The 22,423-nt window shown below is 39.2% G+C and overlaps 1 long non-coding RNA gene across 1 annotated transcript in view; it reads left to right on the top strand.

Moving 5' to 3' along the window:
* Positions 1 to 6,462: 6,462 nt before the first annotated feature.
* Positions 6,463 to 22,423, top strand: part of LOC131515088 (uncharacterized) — a 35,550-nt gene continuing 19,589 nt past the window's right edge. Inside the window, exon 1 of the long non-coding RNA XR_009263428.1 lies at positions 6,463 to 7,539. This is a non-coding gene — a long non-coding RNA (uncharacterized LOC131515088). The remainder of the gene's footprint in view (positions 7,540 to 22,423) is intronic.

Here is a 22,423-nt window from a genome sequence, read left to right as displayed (position 1 = left end):
AATTCCAAGTTTCTGGCTCACTGTATGTGATTTGTTTGCTCTGCCTATGCCTGTCTTGGTTTCCTAGCGATTAAAAGACTTGGTTAGAAATGTTGCTACTTACCCACCTGTCAAGGATGGTGTGAGAATGAATAATATCTGTGCCATATTTTTGCTCCTTAGACGAAAGGTGCTATATAAATACGAAGTGTTATTCCATTAAAAATACTTGTATGATAACAGCATATGTTAAATTCAGTTTCCTTGACCAATTTTATAAATATATTTTGCTGTTACAATATGGTTGTTTTTATGGTTAGTATGTGTGTATCATACACTCTGTGTTTTATTTTCTATCTGGATGGTGTAATATATCAAATATTTAAGAAAAATAAAGACATCGTTGCAGTTAGACCGTGAAGCTAAATGCTCGTGCTAAATGTTATTTGCTTTTATGCATTTCTACTAGATGTTAGTGACATACCTACTAATATAGAAGATTTGAACTGTATGCCAATGTAACAGGGTATTATAAGAATGAAACTTGGATAAACAGTATATTTTTCTTACCAATCTTAGCTCTATGTGAATGATTAGCACCTCGCATGCTAGGGGCATTACATAGTTAAACACATGATCCTGGGTTCAGTGACCAGAGATAATGTTTCCTCGTGTCGCCGAGAGGGACATTGGAATTCGTGCTTGGCCCAGGCGAAAGGTCATCATTTCCTGCCTCAGATCACCAAGCCGGTAACTTCTCCTTTTGCAGGAAAGATGGGTTTGAACTTTTACGTCACTACAGCATGCTCAAGGAGCGCAGGGGTGGCAGATATATGGAGACATTGCCTGACTGCAGCATGGCACAGTGATTTTTTGGGGGATAATTTGTTAAAATGCAGAATAGACGTTGTAGCAAGTATTTGTTCTATCCTTATTTTTCTCAGCAAATGACTTGACTCCCTACCTCACAGGTGAGAGATCTCATCATCCACAACTCTCACCAAATTATTTGAAACCAGATCTATTTTTTTTTTAACTTTTTAGCTTGAAATGATTTTAGATTTACTAAAGAGTTACTAAGAGATTTTAGAGTGTCCCCATACACCTTCACCTGGCTTTCCCTAAGATTAACCCCTCACAAACCATGGCACATTTATCTAAACTAAGAGATTAATTTTGGGGTAATGCCATGAATTAAACTACTGACTTTATTTGAATTTACCATTAATCCACGTGTTCTGTTCCAGGATCCCATTCAAAATATCATACGACAATTGGGTGTCATGTCTTTGTAGGGTCTCCAATCTGGGACCATTTCTGTGTCTTTGTCTTTCATGACCTCAAACATTCTAAAGAATAATGGTCAGGTATTTTGAAGAATGCCCCTCAATTTGAATTTATCTGACGTGTTGTCAGAAATATACTGGGGTCATGGATTTGGGGGAAGGATTTCACAAAGGTGATTGCCTTTCTCATTGTATCATCTCAATAAGCGCATCATATCAAGAAGGCAAATGACAGGTGATGTTAACCCTGGTCACTTGGTTAAGGTGATGTCCATTAACTCTCTGCGCTGTAAAGTTACTCTTTCCCCCTTGTCGTAGTAGTCTGTTCCTTAGAGGCAGGCACTGAATCCGGCCCACACTCAAAGGAAGGGGAATTAACCCCCACCTCCCAAAGGGAAGCCTATCAAAGAATTTGGGGTTGTGTTTTCAAGCCACAGCCATAATTAGTAAATTTGAAGAAGGATACAAATGGATGTAAGTACTTTTGTTTCTTCTTAAAAGTTCACCCACTAGTTTTAATAATTATCAGTTAACCTTGCCTGCAGCAGTGATTATGGTGATGTTCCAGTGGTGATTTTCTATTTCCCTAATTCCTTCTATATTTGTTAAATGAAATTCTTCTTTCAGGAAGATTTGTTCTATCTCTTTTGTTTATTTATTCAGTTATTTATTTATATAAACATAGGCTTATGGATACTTCTTTTTTTTGGAGATGATAATCCAATATATTGTTATTTATTATGTTGCTCAAGTCATAATAGCTTAGGCCACTGGGAGCCTTTAAGCTTGGTTCTTTGGTCCTTTCAACATGCCCTCATTAAAAAAAAATTTTTTTTAGGGAGCCTTTAAGCTTGGTTCTTTGCTCCTTTCAACATGCCCTCATTAAAAAAAAAAAATTTCTTTTAGGGTCGCCTAAGTGGCTCAGTCAGTTAAGCCTCCAACTCTTGGTTCAAGCTCAGGTCATGATCTCACGGTTTGTGAGTTCGAGCCCCACATTGAGCTCTGTGCTGACAGTGTGGAGCCTGCTTTGGAGTTTCTCTCTCCCTCTCTCTCTGCCCCTCCCCTGCTCCCTCTCTCTGTCTCTCTCTAACTAAATAAACTTAAAATTAAAAAAAAAATTTTTTAGCACTTCCTTTCTTTCTGGCGCTAAAAGATATTCTAGGATCATCTGGTACTTACTTTGTCCTGGTCTCAGAATCACGGAAGGGCCCAAATGGTAAAGCAGCTGGGGCTCCCTGCCAACAGCCATGTGAATGGACCCTCTGCAGAAATCAGATACTGCAGCCCCAGTCCAGCTTTGAGATGACCGCAGCTCCTGCTGACATCTTGTTTTAGTTCGGTCTGCTATAACAAGATACCACAGGCCGGGTGGCCGGAACAACAAAAATTCAGTTCTCACAGTTCTGGAGGCTGGGAAGTCTAAGGATGCTGACGTCATAGGGCCTCCCTCTCAAGACCTCATCTCTACTTAATTACTTCTCTGAGGATCCACTTCCTAATACCATCCTGTTGGGGGTTAGGGTTTCGACATACACATCTGAGGAGAACAAAGGCATGGGGTCCATAACATATCCTGACTGCCAGCTTAAGAGAGTCTGAGGCACAACCACTTAATTTAAGTCCCACATTCCAGACCCAAGGAAACTGTGTTTTAAGCCACTAATCTTTTTGAATGTTTCTATATTTATTTTGAGAGAGAGAGAGAGCGAAAGAGAGAGCGGGTACAGGCGGGGCCTCCCCCACTTGTGGCAAAGAGAGAGGAAGAGAGAATCCCAAGCAGGCTCGGCATGGTCAGCACAGAGCTCCATGTAGGGCTCGGTCAAACGAACCGTGAGATCATGGCCTGAGCCGAAACCGAGAGTCCGACGCTTAACTGAGGGAGCCACTCGGGTGCCCCTAAACCAGTACATTTTGAGGTTAATTTATTGCACAGAAGGGGAAGTGGGGTGCTTCTGGAACAAACACCTGACATGTCGTGTTCCTTGTTCAGGACAGAACAAAGGGACGCCAGGACGTGGGCACCTTTTTCCTGCCTCTTCTCCACGCATGAGTAATTACACCAGAATTCCCCTCATGTCCCTTCTATGACAAGATGGGGTGGAAGTGAATACACATGTCCGTTCTATGACAAGATGGGGCAGCATGTCCCCTGCTCCCCGTGCCTACCTTGTGCTTTGTCCCGGGTCATGTGGGAGTGGCTTTGAAATGGGACAGTGGACAGAGGCTGGAAAGACTTTGAGGAGTGTGGGAAAGCTTGAAAAGCCACGAAAAAATTTCCCATGGAAATTCAGTCTCGGGGAGCCTCAGTGGCTCAGTCGGCTGAGCATCCGACTTTGGCTCAGATCCTGATCTGACGGTTTGTGGGTTCGAGCCCCGGGTTGGGGCTGTGCTGTCAGCTCAGCGCCTGGAGCCCGCTTCCGATTCTGTGTCTCCCTCTCTCTGCCCCTCCCCCACTCGCACTCTGTCTCTCTCAATGCATAATAAACATTAAGAGTAATTAAAAAATAAAATGAATGCAGTCTCTCGGGAAGCTGTCAGGGGGCGGGGTGCTTAAAGAAAAGCAAGGAAAACCTCACTGCAAACTCTACTTGTTACTTTGTGGTGGAAAGTTTAGCGAGGTTTTCAGCTGTATCAACATGGATGTGAAAAGTGCAACCGACGAACCGGCTGGTCTGTAGCTGAGGACATTGGAAGCAGACAGGAGAGAGAAAGTACAGGAAAGACTGTTAGAAACAGACAGGAGGCAGGACTTGTTGGTTTTGAACATTTTCTCCCTCTCCAGGTGGGAAACGATGCTGAGATTAAGAAATGACACGAGGTCAGATCAACCTGGGGCACAGCCAGGAGACACGGCGCAGAGGTGAAGCCTTGACCCCGCGACCAACAACAGCACCCCGAAGAGAGTGTGCCCCACCTGCTGGCATTCTAAACTCACGCGACTTAGTCTAATGTTAGACCTAAATCTGAATCCAGACTCTTAGCTACAAAGAGGGGAGGGAAATAAAGTTATTTGTGGGGTAACGATGTGCTTTTAGCTATGTGCTATGAAAGAAGAAGAGAATGTTTTGGGGGGAACAGTTAGCAGTGCCATTCAGGTCCCCAATCCTCTCTCATTCTAAGGGACGGCGGCCACACGCTCAGCGGATGTAATGAGATGTGGACACATTGTTCCTTTGCCCCTCACCTCCAGCAGGCCATCTAGCCTGTAGAGGGAGACAAAGAGTTCAGACAATTGACTGGATCGGCACAGGGATCCGCCGACTGAGGGTGAAATATTTGGTTCTTCTGCTTCCTTTCCTATGGGGAATGAAGACGTGCCCCCCAACAAGCATGAAGGGCTCCAAAAGAATTTCACAGGGATTGGGGCGCATGCCAGAGGTATGCCTGGCACATGGGTGGTGGGAGTTCTCAGGCTTACCTTGGTACATCCAAGCAGAGACGAGTGAGGTGTTCTTGAAGAAGTGTGAGCTCTGTTCCCTGGAGGCTCAGGATGTGTGAACTTGGAGACTGGTATTTGCTTCCTGCCTGGAGGATACTGAAGACCCAAGTCTGGCGGAATCTGCCTGCGGTACAAGCAGCTGGTACTTGCTCCTAAGGTCTGTAGGGTCGAGACTGTGTCCTAGGCATGGTCCCAGTGAATATGGCCCCGGGGGGAGCCGGGACAGGCCATCCTGATGGACGCTTGCTCACAAGGGCAGCCCTTGCTTAAGAGGACATAGTACGAGTAAGAGTAAGAGTCTGAGGGCTATACTGCACAGATGTCAGGGAGGAGAGGCTAACGAAAATTCCGGTGGACGCCATGACCAAGATGGGGAGTTGCAGAGCTTAGAGATTCCTGTGAGGGTCACTGATGGACCTCGAAATGAGCTCTGTGAGCAGGCCAACATCTGTACCCCTGCCATGATGGAAAAAAGGACAGCCGGCTGGCAATTGCCAACAGAGAGGACATCCGTAGGTTTAGCTAAGTTAACAAACTTTTGATCCCTTTTATTATTATTATTATTATTAATGGTAGTAGTTCTATTTCTCTCTACCCATTTTCTGAGCTGTTATGCCTCAAGAAGTAAGGTGATTGCAAGAAGAGGGTGAGAAGGTCCAGGAGAGGGAATGATGATACAGCTCATACCCTCCTACTTGTGGTTTTGATCCAGGAGCCTGGCCAGAACTGTAACTTGGACGTGATACTGAACTTTTGATTTAATTTTTTAATGTTGATTTATTTTGAGAGAGAGAGAGAGAGAGAGAGAGACATAGAGAGATAGGGCATGAGTGGGGGAGGGGGAGAGAGAGAGGGGGAGACACAGAATCGGAAGCAGGCTCTAGGCTCTGAGCTGTCAGCACAGAGCCCGACGCGGGGCTCGAACTCATGGACCACGAGATCATGACTTGAGCTGGTTGGACGCTTCACCAGCTGAGCTACCCAGGCGCCCCTGAACTTTTGATTTATACTGGAATTTATGTTTCTAAGCCCAGAGACCTATGGTGAAATAGCCCCCCCTCACAGCTGTCCTTCATCAACACCAAAATTTCTAATGTCTAAAATGAGTTTTGAATTATGAGACCATTAGAAATGAATGTGATTCCAAAGACATAGAGCCTGCGTGAGGTGTGATGTGGTAAGGAAGGAAGAGATTCAACCCAGTATGTCTGAAGCCCGTGTGGGAGAGAATGAAGCCATTTTTTCTTTGTGCGCCCGTGGAAAGCAGCCCATTCAGTTAAGGGACTACAGTTGTCTTCATTGTACTTTGTGTCCCAGTCCCCCTCTGGCTGCTTTCCTGTTTGGTCAGAATGGACTGGGTGATGTTCTTAATATCACTGAGACCATATTTACTTACTACAGCACTGAGATTGTGGCTTTGAAGTCATATAAAACCCTTTTTTTTTTTTTTTTTTTTTTTTTTTTATAAATTTTTTTTTTAACGTTTATTTATTTTTGAGACAGAGAGAGACAGAGCATGAACAGGGGAGGGGCAGAGAGAGAGGGAGACACAGAATCTGAAACAGGCTCCAGGCTCTGAGCTGTCAGCACAGAGCCCGACGCGGGGCTCGAACTCATGGACCATGAGATCATGACCTGAGCCGAAGTCGGACGCTTAACCGACCAAGCCACCCAGGCACCCCCCTTTTTTTTTTTTTAACACATGAACTTGTTTTATGCTGGATCTTCCTGCACTTTATTATGCAATTTATTATTTTAACGTAAATGTATGACTGTTAAAATGCATCATATGAGTTTGGGCTTTCATTCTATTCTATTGAGATTTTCTTGGTCTCCTGATTGATGTTGAATGTGTTGGTTATTTTCCCTAGCTTAGAGCCCTCTGCCAATCAGATAAACATGTTCAATTACTTAGGCTATAAATGCAGGTGCTCAGACAGAGTTTCAGCATAACGGTGGCTTAAACAAGATAGAAGCATATTTCTTTCTTAACTCTCTGGGTATAAAGAGTCTTGGGCTGAATTCTCCTCGGGGTCAGAAATCTCGTCTGTCCACCATCCCTCGGCCAAGTTGGCTCACCAACATGCTTCTATTCTATTCAATAAGACGTGGTAAACGGTAAAGGGGGAGACACATTGTCCTTTTAAGGACGTCGTCCCCAGAACACATCACATCTGCTTTCATCCTGTTGGACAGAACTTAGTCACATGGCTACACCAGCTTGTAAAAAAAAAAGCTGGAAATGTAGTCTTTCTTTTTTCTTTTTTCCCGGATGTTCATCTCCTTAGCTAAACGTTCTATTCTCTGAAAGAAGAGGAAAATTGGAAGAAATGAGCAATCTTTGCCACACATAATTTCTGTGTTTGCGTGTATGTAATTAGAGCTGTAACTTGTCATTGTTATGGGCATAACTGTGGTCTTAATCTGCAAGTTTGTAATGCTTCCTTGATTAACATCCTAGGGTCGTGGATTTTAGTCAGACACAAATCCACCCAATGCCAAACCTGGTCCATTCTACATTTCCGTTTCTTTCCCTGAAGGATCACAGGACAGCCTTTTACTAAATATCTTACTGAAATCTAGATACTGTATGATTGTGGCCCTTCCCATAATCTTCACCTACCACCCTATCAGCACAGGAAATGAGGTTTGCTCAGCATGACAATCTGAGTGAACCCAGCTTTTCCCTTATGGCTCTATTTTCTAAGAGCTCACCAGCCACCTATTTAACAATCCTGTCCAAAGTTTTGCCACGGGAATTCATTTCAACTGTGCTCACCTGCAATTTTTGGAATTCATGCTGTTTCCATTTTTGAAAGTCAGATGGACTATTCTGTAAGTGCCTATTTTCAACTTGAAGTTCCCTGTACTATTTTTGTTACTTCCCAAAGATTGCAAATTCTTTTAATACCACAAGGTATTAGTTTGCTAGGGTTGCGATAACAAAATAGCCCAAACTGGGTGGCTTCGACAGCAGAGATTTATTTTCCACAGGTCTAGAGGCTGAAAGTCCAAGGCCAAGTTGTCAGCCGGTTTGGTTTTCCCTGAGGCCTCTCTCCTTGGCTTGCACATGGCTGTCTTTCTGCTGTGTCCTCATACGCTCTTTCCTTTGTGGAGTGCCCCTTGTGTCTCTATGTGTGTCCAAAGCTCCTCTTCCTGTAGGGATACCAGTCAGGTTGAATTAGAGTCCACCCCAACGACCTCATTTTAACTCAACACATCTTTAAAGATCCTGTCTCCAAATACTGTCACATTTAGGGTACTGGGTACCAGGACTTCAACACGGAAATTTAGAGGGGATGCAATTCAGCCCATAGGATATGGCATAAATATCTTCTGTGATTTAAGTCATAATTTCATTTAAAGGAATCAGGTACTTTCTTATTTCGGGAAATTGGGGAGGTAAAAAGATGGCCGAGGATTTTGTTAACTTGGAAGTTTGTTCGAAGTGCATATCAGAGTCTCACTCCAGACCTACTTGGATGGGAATCTGCATTTCACAAGACCCACACACCCTACCCCAGCACTGATTTGTGTGCCCAGTAAAGTCTGACCACTGCTAGGCCAGGGACCCAGTCATTCTTCCACAGGTGACATCTTTTTCCCCAAGAGGTTCCTGATAGAAATACATACAGAAGGGACATTAGCAAAGGAAGCCAGAGTACCATTGCATGGCTATCTGGGTTTGGGGTGAAAAACTCAATGAAAAGAACTCTCTGGTAACCTAGATTGGAGCACGAGGAGAAAAGCATTAACCCCCATATTTTCTGCAACCAAGTGACAATCTAGATATGACTTTTTTCGTCAACCATATATAAAAAAGAGATTTTTTTTTTTAAAAAAAAGGGACACGGCTGTTCTTGGGTCAGGTTCCTGATGCCTGGGTGGCATACCTTAGGGGAGAGGGAGAGAATAAGGGCTGAGGAGAGTGTTGTGAAGTGATGGGAAGGGGTAGGAGAGGAAGGGTGCGTCCCCTGCATTTGGACCTCGTTTTGATCCCAGCAGCCTTCTCCTCCCGTGCCTCTCTTGTTGACATTACCAGTCTCAGTTTCCAGTTGAAATACCCACCCAAACTTTCAGGGTCAGATTCTGTGATGTCAGGATAAGAAGAGCATGATACCTTCTAGGGCCAGTGGGCCCCGCCATGCTATGGTCTATGGTCCATTTGGGTGAACAGTGAGCTTCCCTTATCCCCCTTTCTTTACTACCTCCTTCTCTAACCCACCTTTTCATGCGTATCCTTCAGATTTCAACGGTGATATCACTTCTATCAGGAAGCTTTCATTTCCCCCTCGAGACTGAATTAGGAGCCCTCCTCCTCGGAGAACACTTACTGCACTTGGCAGTAATGGCTGATCTACTCATCTGCCTTCTGCTCTGTGATGACATGGGCTTTGTTCCCCATCAAACCTCCCACGTGGCGGGGGGTCTGGTTCAAAACCCGCAGACGTGTTTCATTGGTATGATTGTTAAGCTGGTTGGAAAATTATGTTTCTACAGTTTTAAAGATGCATATACGGTATATTTTATAGAAGATATATTTATATTGTTACTGCAGTAAAGCTGCATATTCATGGAAATGTTCCCAAATATCTTTTTGCAAAATGCTTAATCCATAGACTGAGTTTTGAAAAGCAGTTTCTTTTTCAACTGTTGTTAAAAAGTTCTCTTGCTTTTTAAGGGGCAGATTAAATATGATTTTTTTTTTCTGAAACTGTTTTTTTTTGTTTGTTTGTTTTTGTTTTTTAGTAGCAAACTACTTAGAGCTGCTTTTCATCGTAGAAAAGGTCAGCAAACTGGGAACACTTGTCACTTCGTAAAAGAATTATGTGCAGCTCAACTGTAAATTTGACAATTATTTAAAATAACTTGCCACAAACTAAACCATGAACTTCTTTGTAGAACAACACATTTGCACCATCTCTCACCTATTTCATTGTGAAATACCATATATTTTCTACTGTATTGTAAAGACTTTGACAAAATTAGCCACATAAACAATAATCTGTGGCCCTTGATACATTTCTGGCTTCAATGTCTTTGCTGCAATGATCTTATATATATATATATATATATATATATATATATATATATATAATATATATATAAAATATATATATGTATAGTGAATGTATTTTAATGTATTTTAAGTGTGGTATTATCTCTACATTTAATCTGGGTCATTTTTAAGGTCTGTTCATGGTGGTTGAGGGCAACTCTTCTGTGTTGTGGTATTCCTGCCTTTCTCAGGGTACTTACCCGCCGTAAGAGACCCCTGTCTGCTGACATAGTACCTAATAAAGATGCAATATAGTGTGCATATTACATATTGATCAAGATTAACTTCTCTTTCAGCTTTAGCTAAAAATGATATAGAAATTTAAGCATATTTAATCTCACCCACTGGTAGATTGACCCCATGGTCATATAATAAACTCCCAAATATATTTGAATTTATTAGTTGTCCTTCACTGCTATTCCAATTATCTATAATTCTCTCACTGTGCCTAATATCACACTGTCTTAATTATTCTAACTTTAAAATAAGCCTCGTTGTGTCATATGGCAAATTTCATCTCTTTTATTTTTTGAGAGTTGCCTTAGCTTTTCCTGAACTTATAATCTTCCATATGAATTTTAGATTCAATCCATCAAGCTCCATACATATGTGGTGCAATTTTTGTTAGAACTGCATTGAATTTATAGACTAATTTGGAGAGACATCCAAATTAAATTCTTATCATGCGGACCCTTTCCGCCTATGAATACCTCTCCATTTATTTAGGTCTTCTTTGAAGTCGTTCAATAATGTTTTAGGATTTTTCCCCTTTACTTGTTACATTTTTGTTGCATTGATTGCACATATCTGCAACATCTTGTATTTTGGTGCTATAGTGAATGGGATCTTTTGGTCAAGGGGCGTGAATGGAAACATGTAAACTAATTACTTTTCCCTCATTCCCTATGCCCCAAGCTACTTGTGTCCCTTGAGCCATGGGATACATACAACTTTATGCCCTGTGACATAGATGAGGCCTTGGGCTCTATTTAAATCTCAGTTGAGAGATATCCCGCTGGGCACCAGGCTTTTGGTGACAGTGAATGGAGAGCTTGTTGAGACCCTAATCAGTAGACTGGGAGATGAAGCCCAAGAATGACTTCAGAGCACAGAGCAAATGTATAAAGAGGCTGAAATGATGAGGGAGAAGAGACAGGGATACATTCCCAAGACTTAATATGTGGATAATTAGTAAATAATTAGTAAAAGTTATTCCATATTAGTAAAGAAGCCCTGAAAGGAAATATGCATGAGGTGGGGTGAGACTTAATCTGGAGATTGAAAAATTCCCCAAGTTGTAAGGAGGATTGAGGAGAAAAGACAGAATCCAAGCACATCCTGTGAAATTCATTAAAGTGGGTGATAAAGACTAAAAACCTATAGGCTTCCAGGAGGAAAGAAACAAGTTACTACAGAGTAGACTTTTGTTTGTTTTTAATGATTAGGTTAAATATTTTATTCTGTGGCAGAGAAAAATACAAAGTTTATGTGGTGGGCTTGAATCCAGCAATCTCGATACATTTTCTAATGTATTTGAATACATTATTTGAAGACCTAAATAAATGGAGAAGCGCACCCTATTCATAGATGGAAAGTGTCAGCATGATAAAAATTCAGCTCGGGTGTCTCTCCAAATTAGTCTGTAAATGCAATACATTAGAATACATTTGATTCTAATGATGTTTTTGAAAATTTTCTTGGTTTTTCTCTGTAGATAATTGCATTATCTGTAAGTAATGAAAATTGTGGTTCTTCTTTTCCAGTTCTTAAAAATTTGATTCATTTTGTTGTTGTTGGTTATTGCTTTTACTCAGCCCTCCCCGGACTGTGACTGATAAAAATGGTGATGCCTGAGAAAATTCTTGAAGTGCTTAAGGTTTGTTGTAGACTTTTGGTAGAAATCTTTCATGAGAACTTATATTTTTAGAATATTAAAAGCATTTGTTATTCATGAGCTGTGGAATTTGATTAATTTTTGTTTTTCACTTATTTAGATGGTCATCTAATTTTCCTCAATCTATTAATGTGCGAAGTTTTTGTAATAGCAAATTATCTTTGCATTTCTGGAATAAACTGTACTTGGTCATTCTGGGGTTTTGTTGCTGTTATGTTTCACCAATTTTTACAAAATGTTATATTAATAGGTTGTGCTTGCTAATATTTTATTTAGGATTTTTTTTACATCTACTTTATGAAATTAACCTATAATTTTCCTTTCCTGAACTGTTCATGTCATATTTTGATCTCTAGGAAAATTTCTCCTTTTTTCTATTCTTTGAAATTGCTTTATATATTATGTAAATATTATTTGTTGAAGATTTGGTAACTGCTCTGAGTTCCCCTTGGAGGAAAATATCAAAATAAATTTATATATAATGGTTTATAAATCATCTTGTTTATAAAATAGCTTTATTAATTCACATTTTTCTCAAAAATTATACATTTGACTAAGTTTTCAGTGTATTGGCATGAAATTGTTGATGATACTCTGTTGGCTTTAAAAATCTCAAATGTATTGATAGTTATTTCCCATTTTCCCCTAAAGTTGTTATTTCTTTTCTTTTTGATTGATTTCTTGATTTCTTTTTTCCTGACTAATATTGCCAGATTTTTTTGTGCTACGTAATTTTTAAAATATATGTGTCTTACAAATGATGTCTATATTTTACGGTCAATTTTATTTATTTTGGCTCATACATATTCCTTTCTTCTTATATTTGAATTCATTGATTTTTCTCCAGATTCATAAACTGAATACTTAGTTAATTTATTTTCAATATTAAAAAAAAATACCGAGACCATACATTTTTCTATTTAAGTCACATTTGGCTCTATTTCCTAAGTTTTGGTATATAGTAGTTTTAATGCTGTTTTGTTCCAAATATGTTCCAATTTTTATTGTGATCTTTTCTTTAAACTATACATTATTACATAATACATGGGGGGAAAGGGACCAAGATAGATCCAGGCATGTATAACATTTACCATTTATTTTGGCTCATTATTTATTGTTTTATTTCCAGTTAAACTGGGTTGTTATCAGAGAATTTCTTCTCAGCAGAATATCAGTGCCTAAAATATACACCAGTTCTTGAAATTTATCATATCCTCATGATCTAGTAGGCAGGGCATTTTTTGCAAATATTTCATGTTTGCTTTTACATTAAACTTAATTTTGTCATTAAAATCTTTAGCCTCAATAATATTTTCTTAACTAGGTGTTTCTGTTTGATAGAGGTATGTCAACTTTGCATTGTAATCCTGTCACTTCTGGGCTTTATGTATTTTGTAGCTATGAGCATGAGTGCATGCAATTTCATGATTTTCATGCTTCATTGTTAGAAAGTTTCCCTTTGTTGTTGGACAGTAGCTTTTTATGTCTATTGATTATTTTTCCTGAAATTCTATTTTGTCTGATAATAATTTTCTGTGTTGGAATTTATTGCTTTTTGGTATTTGTCTGGAATATAATTTGCTGTGTATTTATTTTAAATATTTTCATGAGGTTTTGTTTTAGTAGCTTTTGAAAACACCAGATAGCTGAATAAAATCCACGTAATAATCCCCATTTAAAAAAAATGTTTATTTTTGACAGAGAGAGAGTGTGAGTAGAGGAGGGGCAAAGAGAGCGGGAGACACAGAATCCCAAGCAGGCTCCAGGCTCTGAGCAGTCAGCACAGAGCCTAACAAGGAGGGGTTCGAACTCACCAGCCTTGACATCCTGATCTGAGCTGAAGTCCAGTGCTTAACTAACTGAACCACCCAGGCGCCCCTCCCCATTTTAATAGAAGCATTTATTTACGTTTTTAAAGTTACTAGTGGGTTTGTATTTACTTCCACTATCTAATTTACCCTGTCTGGTTTACTGTCCTTTTTCTTTGTCTCTTTCCCTTCTTTTCCTCACTTCTATTGGATTGATAGAATTTTCTTTATCTTCAGTTATCTGAAAATACCTAAGTTGACCATGATTTTCTCTGGGCACTTTGAGGATATTATTCCGTTGTAATCTGAACCTTCTGATTTTTCATCAAAGTCTGCAGCTAGTCTAACCTGCCGTTCACTTTTTCTTTTTTTGAATGAGCACATGTCAAAGATTTATTTAAATCATGAATGAGAAAAATAAAAAGTTGGTGAGTTGGCTCTAAAAAGTATAAGAGAGGCAGAAGTATTTAGTCCTGGAAGAAAAAGTGCCACATCACATACAAAACTGGTTAATGCACAAGACTGGAGAATATCACAGTTATAAGCAATACAACTCTCACCTTTGTGATGAACACTTCTTAACCAGACAGAAGCCATTTGCTTATCTGCAGGGTAAAATTCATTTACATTGCCCTTATGACAAAACTAATTTGAGTAATTATTATTTTTATACAGCGTGAAGTCTATCCTTATAGATTTGTAGCATACCCTAATTAATAGTAAATGATTAAAGCATATATGCTTAGAGAATCAGACAATCCTTGGGTAGTCCTGTTGGATAATGCTCTGGGTATGATTGGAAAGGATATGAGTCATCTTTTCATCTATTTCCAAGTTCTGGATTTTTAAAATGTGTGTTTATAAATTTTCTCCATGGAATATTCTTGTTTCAAAAAGGTGTGGCCTCGTGGGTGCAGCATTCAATATTAATGAATACATACATGCACTATAGTATAGTTATCAAGTCTAGAGTCATATGGTATTAAGCAACCATTAAAATAAAAAACATTGTCAAAGATTTTATAAAAACCCAAGATTGGATTTTTCAATAATCTTTATTCTCCAGTGCTTAAATAAATCATTGCTTGTATTTCTTCCATTTTGAGGCTAAAAAGCCAACCCCAAGAAATCTATCTCTGTCAGATTCTGCCTGAAGTACCTAGGAATCTGTGTTCCTCTCTCTGAAATGTCTCCAGTCTCCTAAGGTTTCTCCTGTAAGTCCGGGACCCTGTACGACAGAACAAACATGAGAACAGTTTTCAAGGAGAACTTTGTAGGCGTTGGTTCCACCCATGAAGTGCGAACCTTGACCCTTAATGGTGGGTTTTTCATATCTGAATAAGTGAGATTTATTCTGAAACATGACACTCCAGGTACAGCCTTTATTAAAAAGTTTGTTCAATTACATTCTGATTAGTTTCAATAAATGAATGCAAATAATTACCTGGCCATCAAAGGTAAAGAAACTCAATGGAAGTATTTGTTTCTGAATTCGGAGGAGTTAGAGGGAACAGAAGGCAAACATACAGTTATTAAACTGAGATTAGACATAGATCAAGAAGATGACCCAGCAATTCCTTTCTTAAGTATATACCCCAAAGAATTACAACAGGGACTCAAACAGATACTTGCTCACTGCAGAATTATTCACAACAGCCAAATGTGGAAACAATCTGGATGTGTATCAACTGATGAATGGATAAAGAAAATGTAATATATACACATAATAGAATGTTATTCAGCTATAAGAAGTGATGTTCTGGGGTGCCTGGGTGGCTCAGTCGGTTAAGCATCTGACTCTGGATTTTGGCTCAGGTCATGATTTTGAGGTTCGTGACTTTGAGCCCTGGATCGATCTCTAGGCTGACTGTGCAGAGCCTGCTTGGGATTCTCGCTCCCTTCCTTTTTTCTTCCCTTCCACCATGCGCTCTCGTTCTTTCTCAAAAATAAATAAGTAAACTTAAAAAAAAACAGTGAAGTTCTGATAAATGCTACAAAATAGATGAAACTTGAAAAATCTTATGTCAAGTGAAATAAGCCGGATGTAAAAATTCAAATATAATCCTCCCCTCCCCCGGCCATCCGTGATCTCCCCTTTTGCTCTCTGTGGTCTCAGTTACCTGTGGTCAACCGCAGTCCAGAAACAGATGGTCCCCCTTCTGACATATGGCCAGAAAGTCAATAGCAACCCGATGCTATGTCTCAGTGCCTAGGTCATTCCCCTCATTTCATATCATCACGTAGGTGCTTTATCATCTCACGTCTTTACAGGAAGGAAAAGGGTTTAGGCACAGTTTTGAAAGAGAAAGAGACCACATTCCCATACATTTATTATAGTATATTGTTATAATTATTCTATTTTATATTATGTATTGCTTTTAATCTCTTAGTGTGCTCAATTTACAAATAAATTACCATAGGTATGTATGTATAGGAAAAAAACATAGTATACATACAGTTTGGTACTATCCATGGCTTCAGGCATCCACTGTGGGTCTTGGAACGTATCCCTCTGGATAAGAGTGTATCAACTGTATTGTATAATTCCACTTGCATGACGTCTCTAGAACAAGAAAATTTATAGAGACGGCAAATAGATTAGAGGTTACCAGGAGCTGGAGAATGGAGAGTTAATACTTAATGGGTACAGAGTTTCTGTTTGGGGCAAGGACAAAGTTTTGGAAATAGATATGATGATGCTTGTCCAACATCGTGAACGTAATTAATGCCACTGAATTGCACTCTTAAACATAGTTAAGATGGCAAATCTTTTTTGTTATAAATGTTTTACAACGATTAAAAAGAAAAAAAAAAAGGAAAGCAGCTGAGATCAAGAAAGAAAGCGCCTTCCCATATAGCCAGAAAATAGAACATTAAAAACCCTACCAGCATTATTCCAAAATAAATGATCACAATTAGATGTTCTTCTTGAGTTCCTTCAGTCATTCTTAATTTATTCTTCTTCCATTAGAGCTTGAGTCATCAGTTGGCTTCTATAAAACTATCTGGTACTGAATTACAAAGCATCCTGGAAATCCCACGTCCCTCTGCAATTTTCTAAGCGATGTCACCTTCTAAGTCTATTTTCTGAAATATCAATTGTTAAAAAATACCTGGCAGAGTCCTTTTCGTGAGCTCTGAGGCTGTTCTTTATTGCAGGCCAAATTTCTGGCTTGTGGCTTAAAGGAGAGCCTTCAGGCGCGCATGAGAGAGAAGCGGAAGCCGTATGTTGATGACAGAATAGGTAACAATATCAGAATGTAGAGGAGCAGAGTTCTCTGTTGGAGTATGATGCATACCTCTTTTGTGAGGTTGTGATCAATGTATCCCTTTAGAATAGAAACTATGTTGTGTTCTATACTGATAAAATCGAGGGAAAGTCATATTCCCGAAGCCTTGAGCAGATAAAATTCCAGTGATGTTCTTCCAATGCCTTACTGCATGTTTGATTTTTTTTTTTTTTGCTGTTGCTTATGTATAGAAAGGGATAAAATCAGCAGATGTAGCAAATAAGTACGTGCAGCTCCACTCTGTGCCCACAGTTCCATTTTATATCACAATGCATCATTGCTCCAACAAAGATATTTGTGGTTTTAATTTTCTCTGGCAGCTACAAAGTAATTTTCCCTTCATTGTACTAATTGAGGGATCAATTTTTTAAAAATTGGCAAAGTCGACAATTTTTATACATTGGAGGCTGGCATATGTTTCTTTCCTTTGGATCAATGGTGCCGACCTTTATAACCTCTGCTAAAAAATATAAGATTAGAAGTATTCCTCTCCACCTCTCTCAAGCCTACAATCCCCATAAAGTTGGTCCATTAATTACAAGTTGTTAATATGAGTTATGCAGAGTAGCTTATGCTCTGTTTTCTACCAAAGAACTTTATTCCAAATCAGCTGACACTGACAGCTGATTCAATACACACGTATGTAAAACAATTTTCTATTAAACAACTCTTGGGATAGAAAAACAAGTTGTTTAATTAAAGTCTAACTGACTTTCTTCCCAAGTTATGTGCCTATTTATTCATTTAGATGAGCTTAATAACAAATACAGTTGTGACAATAAGAAAAATAACACAAGTAATCACTCTTCAGAAAGCTAGATATTAGATTACAGTTCACCACAGGGAGATTTCTTTCTACGTGGTTTTTTGTTTTTTTTTTGTTTTTTTTTGTTTTTTTTTTAGCTCCTATTAATGTCATACGTGGGACTCCTTCCTTGTATCTGGTCCCATCCTCTCTCCAGATTAGGGCTGGTTACTGGGGACTCGACAGGTTCCGGTGGAAGCTGATTATAGGTGAACATTAAATCTAGAAGGCCTGAGCTTCAGGGCTGGTCTAAGTAGGAGAATGTGCTAGTAGGTGGTAATGTCACAGCCTTGGCCAGGAGACAGGTTTATTCTGGCAGGGGGCTGGTGGGAGACGTGTGGAGGTGGGTGCAGAGCCTTGAGGTCAGGGAGAGGCTTTGGGGGAAGCAAGGTGGTGTTAGGGCTCCAGAGAAAGTGAGCCAAGGAGGCGCTAAGTGGGAAAACAAAGCAGGAATTTTTGTGCTTAAAGAAAGCACCTTTTGCTGACTCTTTCAAAATGATTTGTCTCAAGTCTGTGTTCACGACAACAAGGCAAGGGCAGTGTTGGTCTGGTTCACTGCTAAGATCATGGTGCTTAGTAGAGTTTCTGGCATGTAGTTGGTGCCAGTAAATACTATCGAGTTAATGAATGGAAGAAAGCAAAATTTTGGGGGACATAGTTTACGACATTTTATAAATCAAGGGGCTCGGTTCCAAAACAAACAAGAGCCCAAATGAACCTTGACACGAACTCACTGTGGCCCCAGATCCCACAACAGAGTGGATCCTGCTTGTAGAGTTCACATGGCTCCCGTGGGAACACATGTAGGTGCCCAGGGTGGGGAAATATGCCAGTCCTACACAGTATCTTCTTTCCTTCATTTTCTTTCCCTTTCTCTTGTGGCTCCTGGCTTCTGGGTTTATGGTCTGCTAGTTGGCTGTACCAGAAAACTGAGGTAAGCACACAGAGCATGGATCCAGGAAGTGGGGGATACATGAAAAGGGTAACAGAGTTGAAGCCAGGTGAAGAATCTAAATCCTGAATAAATAATTGAGCCATCAAAGAAGTGTGAATTCAAACAAAAATGAGCTCTGATTTTCATCCCTTCACATGGGACAAACAACTGCTATCTCACTGCTGGGAGATTTCCCTTCCTTCTTCCTCCCTCCCTCCCTTCCTTCCTCCCTTCCTTTCCTCCTTCCTTCCTTCCTCCCTTCCTCCCTCTCCCTCTCCTTCCTTCGTGTGTGTGTGTGTGTGTGTGTGTGTGTGTATTTGGCTAGAGCAAAATGTGGATCTTAAAATTGTTGGTAATGAAAAGCTTGCTGTTTGGTGAGTCTTAAGAAATCTCTGCATTCTGGGGTGGCAGCTGGAATTTGTCCCCAGCAGGTTCTTCATTTGTCTTTCCAATGGTGGAAGAGATCATCACTTTGGGATGTTGAGACAGATACATATAGGCGCCCAGAGTCCTTGGGAACAGCACCGGGATCTGCATGAAGGACCTTCAGATATTGGTCTATTAAATTATGTGCAAGTAATATAAGTTTGTCTCATTTAGGGGAAAATTTTATCTCTGTGAAATTTTTATAATAATATTTTCCTTTGGCTGAAGATGACAAGTTGCATTTTGGTCTAGAATGAAAGCTGACGCCTTGATCTTGGACTTTCCAGCCTCCAGAACTATGAGAAATAAATTTCTGTTGTTTATAAGCCACCCAGCTTGTGGTATTTTTGTTACCACAGCCCGAACAGACTAAGACGAGTAGCAGAGAAATGTAAAGAGATTTAAAGTACTAAAAAATTGGAAAACATTTTTTTCATGTATATTCTATTCTCCATTTTCTAACTTCTAGCTCTAGTAAACTTTGTATGGGCTATTGTCATTTTAGCTGTGATTTAGGAAATTAAGTATGAAACCTATATCTATACATGCAGTGGCCTGGATTCAGGTAAGCCATAGTGTTACGGGAATGAATTAACTAAATGGAAGAATGACGTGCAGAGAGGCCTGGAGCAGTATTCTGAAATGGAAGGGACAGCCATCTGCTGGGATGAATGTGTGGATACTCTAACAGTACCCTGAGGAGTCTCAGAAATAACCGAACATAATATGAGGAAAGTGTGTTGTCACACAAGATGGGACTGTGACTGCTCCTTGGGTATTGAAAGAAAGGATAAAAAATTTTTTAAAAATGTTTATTTATTTATTTATTTTGAGAGAGAGAGAGCATGCGAGGGAGAGGCAGAGAGAGCGGGGAGAGAGAGAATCCCAAGCAGGCTCCACACCGTCATCAGGGAGCCCAACATGGGGCTTGATCTCGCAAATTGTGAGATCATGACCTGAGCTGAAATCAAGAGTCAGACATTTAACCAACTGAGCCGCTCAGGTTCCCCAAGGATAAAAATTTTTTAGTTGGCTAAATTCAATGTATGTAAAATTATTGATTGGCATATATACATATATATTAGCATAATCTGTTTGGGAAGTTATTAAAAAATAGTATCACATTCATACATTTTGGCCCTGGAATCCTATTTTATCAGTGGTTGACTTTAAAGACAGTGATAAGTGATGTATTTTTTACTTTTATATTTTTTCCTTTTCAACAATGAACACATTGTAATTGAACAAAATATACTTTATTATTAAAAACTATAAGCTTTGGGGGCACCTGGGTGGCTCAGTCAGTTAAGCATCTGACTCTTGATTTTGGCTCAGGTCATGAGCTCATGGTTCATAGGATCAAGCCCTGCATTGGGCTCTGAGCTGCCAGTGAGGAGCCTGCTTGGGAATCTCTCTCTCCCTCTCTCTCTCTGCCTTTCTCCTGCTCTCTTTCTCTCAGAATAAATAAATAAACATTATATATATATTATAATATATGATATAATATATTATATATAATGTAGTATATGTTGTTATTGTATATATGTATATTGTTATTGTAATACATATATAGTATATATATATTGTATATATACATTGTATATATGTATATACATATATAATATATGTATATTGTTATTGTAATATATATATATACATATATATATAGTTCAAGGATCAACTGTATAGGAAAAGGTGTCCCTACTCACTCCTAAGAGCAAAAAGTGAAAATCGGACCATAGAGATACCCATGGTATATCCAAAACATGACTCTGCTAAAAATTAAAACTACGTGTTGATAAGAAAATTTTTCTAATCTATGTTAAGTGGAGAAAAAGTGAAAAACAACGATGTATAGTACAATTCAATATTGTAGAAACGTTTATTATGAGCATCATATAATTTTAATATATAAATTATATTATACATCCAATCATATTCATAACTATTCATGATATGTGTTCCTAAATTATATATTTAGTTATATATTAAATGATATGGTAAATATTAATATTTAATATCATTGCTTTTAGGATGTATGTCAGTATATATTTCTTAAAGATAATCGACAAAATGTTAAATTGATTACCTTTAGGCACCAGTGTAGCTATGGGTAAGTTGTAGGGAGGGTATTTTGACTTTCTAATTTTTAATTTATATTTTGAAAATCTGAGGGATGTACTTAGCGAGACCAGAACCAAAGCAATAAAAAGATAGAGAGGATAATAATTATTCTAAAACGGCCCAGGAAATAAAGGCACAGAGTGAAGACCCAAAGATGTGTCAGAGCATGCTGATTCCTGGGGAGGGGACGCATCTTCTGGATCAGTGGCGATGGGGAATGAGGACTAAACTGTGAAGAAATTAGAAAAGAATCCAAATGAGGGAAAGTAGGAAAAGGCAATAAAAGAAGACCAAATTTCCACTGGAATCAAGGTGAAGGTCTTTATTCCTTATTATGGGTAAGGTTTCCGGTCCACAGTAGGTTATCAGTAGCTAAGTTTGGGGGAAGTCAAAAGTTATATGCAGATTTTGGACGATGTAGGGGTTGGTACCCCTAACTCCTGCATTGTTCAATGCTCAACTGTATCTTAACAACTGTTTTCTTTCTATGTGAGTTGAATTCTGAGAATGACCTATTTGTTTTTCTACCGGGATGTTTCTTTTGTTCCTTATTGATTTGTAGAAGGTCTTTGTGTATTAACCCCACCATGTTGTAAAACCCCACCATGTTTTACAAATCATCCATTTTACAGTTTGTCACTTTTCTTTGGATTTTAATTGTGGTGATGTTTTGATCCAGGCAGAATATTAAAAAAAAAAAATTGTGCCGTCCAATTTATCAATCTTTACTTTGAAAAAAGAGACCCTGAGAAAAGCGAGTTCCTGCTCTGCTTCTGGATGTAGTCGTGTCTCAAGATGACTCTTACAGCTGCTGCCGCCACGGTGGGATCATCACCCAGAAAGTTCCCTCTTGGCCCTTCTTGCCAACACAGCTGCCAAAGGCAACCATTTTTCTGATTGTTTTCAACCTTGCGTCATGTTTCCTCTTCAGAGTTTTATATCAATGAGATCATACGGTAAGTAGTGTTTGTGTCTTTGTCTTTTATTCAACAGAGATTCATCATGGGATTGTGAGTCTGTTACCTGTTATTGCTGAGTATGTTCCATTGTGTGAATAAATCACAATATGTTTACTCATTCCGTTGATGGACTTTTGGGTAGTTTCCAGCTATTATGAGAGAGTTACTATACATTCGTCTATAAGTCTTTTTGTAGTGGAATATTTTCATTTCCTTTGGATAAATGCCTAGGAGTGGAATTGTTAGACCATTGAGTAGAGGAGTTTAACTATAGAAGAAACTTCCAGATTGGCTGCTCAACAGGTCATACCACTGAATACTCCTGCCAACAGTGTATGGGAGTTCCAGGTCTACATTCTCACTAATATTTAGGATGGACAATCTTTTTAATGTCAGCTAGTCTTGTGGCTGTGTAGTGCT

This window comes from Neofelis nebulosa, chromosome 6, assembly GCF_028018385.1.
Source record: "Neofelis nebulosa isolate mNeoNeb1 chromosome 6, mNeoNeb1.pri, whole genome shotgun sequence".
NCBI classification, from domain to species: domain Eukaryota; kingdom Metazoa; phylum Chordata; class Mammalia; order Carnivora; family Felidae; genus Neofelis; species Neofelis nebulosa.
The sequence above is the reverse complement of the archived record's forward strand: the minus strand, read 5'-3'. Positions and strand labels throughout refer to the sequence as shown.